The 2,500-nt window shown below is 40.0% G+C and overlaps 1 pseudogene; it reads right to left on the bottom strand.

Moving 5' to 3' along the window:
* Positions 1-1,218: 1,218 nt before the first annotated feature.
* Positions 1,219-1,370, bottom strand: LOC142358095 (5.8S ribosomal RNA; annotated as a pseudogene).
* Between the last annotated feature and the right edge of the window lie 1,130 nt (positions 1,371-2,500).

Raw genomic sequence — 2,500 nt, 5'->3', positions numbered from 1 at the left:
TTGCAAAATGACCACAAATTTCAACAGCTTTCACATGTTGCTGTTTCGGCTTTCGCTTACTACAGTCAACATAATACTCGTTGCAAAATAAGTGCTCGGCATCTGCAATTTTCCAAAGACGAAGTTTCGCCAGTTCAATTTTCGCTCGCCAATTATGGCTACTAATTCACACGGTACTGAGCTCAACAACATTAAATTTGTTCAGCAAGACTTTCACATGTTGATGTTTTGGCTTTCGCCTACTAGAAGCAACATAATACTCGTCTTGTTAGCTCATTCAATGAGAATAGCTTTTCCCGTTGAGAATTTTTGCCTTTCAATTGGCGTTGTAGTGAGTTTGGCTACTCAGATCACCAAATACTTGTGACAATTCGAACCAGAAATGTTTTCAATTTTCACATGCTGATGTTTCGGATTCAACCTACTAGAAGCAGCATAATACTTGTATTCAACAATTTCTGTATCAAATCCCAGTTTTCTCTGGTGCATCTTTGCCAAACTATTCCAAACTGCCTGAGTCTGAATACCAATTACAGGTACTAGTAAATGCACGTTACTAAGGACTATATAGTTCTAGGTTACTGTACACAACGACGTTCACATGTTGATGTTTCAGCTGCCGCTTACTAGAAACAACATAATACTTATCGTGCATACCTTTCCATAACTTGTCCTTTTCAGATGCATTAGTTTCCCTTTGTCTTGGCTTCTACAGTCAGACTGGCTACTAGTAACAGCACAGTACTAATCACATATCGTTCTACAGTTTGCAGACAACTTTCACATGTTGATGTTTCAGCTTTCGCCTACTAGAAACAACATAATACTCGCTGTATACATTTGTAGTTCTCTATGTAACTTTCATGTGAAGAAGTTTCGCCAGTCTTTTTGACTGTCTCAAATCTGAGTCATGCTTAGGCTACTAGTTGCTTCATAGTACTTATCGCCTCGAGATCATTGAACAAAACTTGATTTTTCACATGTTGCTGTTTCAGCTTCCGCTTACTAGAAACAACATAATACTAGTCTCATTAAGTTCCGTCTCTTTGCAATTTTCTTATGAAGAAAATTCGCCATCACAATGACTCCAGCAGTTCTTGATCAAGGAATGCAATCATTGATCAGAATGCTATTATTTGAATCGGTTCTGCTTTAAGTGTTCCAATTTTATTGGAAGCACCAACAATAGAACATCAATGTGTTCAATCGAGAGTTATATAACCCTGAATCGGACGCAGTCAACAGCCGAAGCCGAGACCGCCTTTTGCGTTAGAGAGGTCGGTAAACAAATCTTGCGATTCATACCGAATTAACACATATAGCTGTGCTCCTCTTCGTAAAGCGAGCCAAGTGATCCCCTGTTGAAGGATGTATTTGGACCAATCTAGTAGCATTTGGTTTCCAACAAGCTCTCCCAAGTTAGCTTACTTATTGGGCTTTTCAACCAATTCGGTTGGCTACAAGCATCATCAAAGTACTAGCCACAGTTTGATCGCAAAATTCTACGACTTTCACATGTTGATGTTTCGGCTTGCGCTTAGCCTACTATAAGCAACATAATACTAGTCATATCATAGAGCGTGATCAGCTTGTGACGTTCTCATGATGAAGTTTCACCAACAGTGTCTCACTTCGAGCTTAAATCCAGCTACTAGTAACTACACAGTACTGACTGCAACGATAACTTTTATCTATACCTTTCACATGCTGCGCTTTCGGCCAGGGCCTACTAACGTCAACATAATACTCGATATAAACTTTTGTTCATGATGCAGCTTCCCCATGCAGAAGTTTCGCCTTCAAATGCTCTCTTGGCCATATGACGTAAGAAAAGGTTACTAGTAACATCACAGTACTAGCCACAGTTTGATTGCAAAATTCTACGACTTTCACATGTTGATGTTTCGGCTTGCGCTTAGCCTACTAGAAGCAACATAATACTAGTCATATCATAGAGCGTGATCAGCTTGTGACGTTCTCATGATGAAGTTTCACCAACAGTGTCTCATTTCGAGCTTAAATCCAGCTACTAGTAACTACACAGTACTGACTGCAACGCTAACTTTTATCTATACCTTTCACATGCTGCGCTTTCGGCCAGGGGCCTACTAACGTCAACATAATACTCGATATAAACTTTTGTTCATGATGCAGCTTCCCCATGCAGAAGTTTCGCCTTCAAATGCTCTCTTGGCCATATGACGTAACACAAGGTTACTAGTAACATCACAGTACTAGCCACAATTTGATCGCAAAATTCTACGACTTTCACATGTTGATGTTTCGGCTTGCGCTTAGCCTACTATAAGCAACATAATACTAGTCATATCATAGAGCGTGATCAGCTTGTGACGTTCTCATGATGAAGTTTCACCAACAGTGTCTCACTTCGAGCTTAAATCCAGCTACTAGTAACTACACAGTACTGACTGCAACGATAACTTTTATCTATACCTTTCACATGCTGCGCTTTCGGCCAGGGCCTACTAACGTCAACATA

This window comes from Convolutriloba macropyga, unplaced genomic scaffold, assembly GCF_964194025.1.
Source record: "Convolutriloba macropyga unplaced genomic scaffold, txConMacr16.3 SCAFFOLD_4320, whole genome shotgun sequence".
Classification (NCBI taxonomy): domain Eukaryota; kingdom Metazoa; phylum Xenacoelomorpha; order Acoela; family Convolutidae; genus Convolutriloba; species Convolutriloba macropyga.
This window is presented reverse-complemented; position numbering and strand designations above follow the sequence as displayed.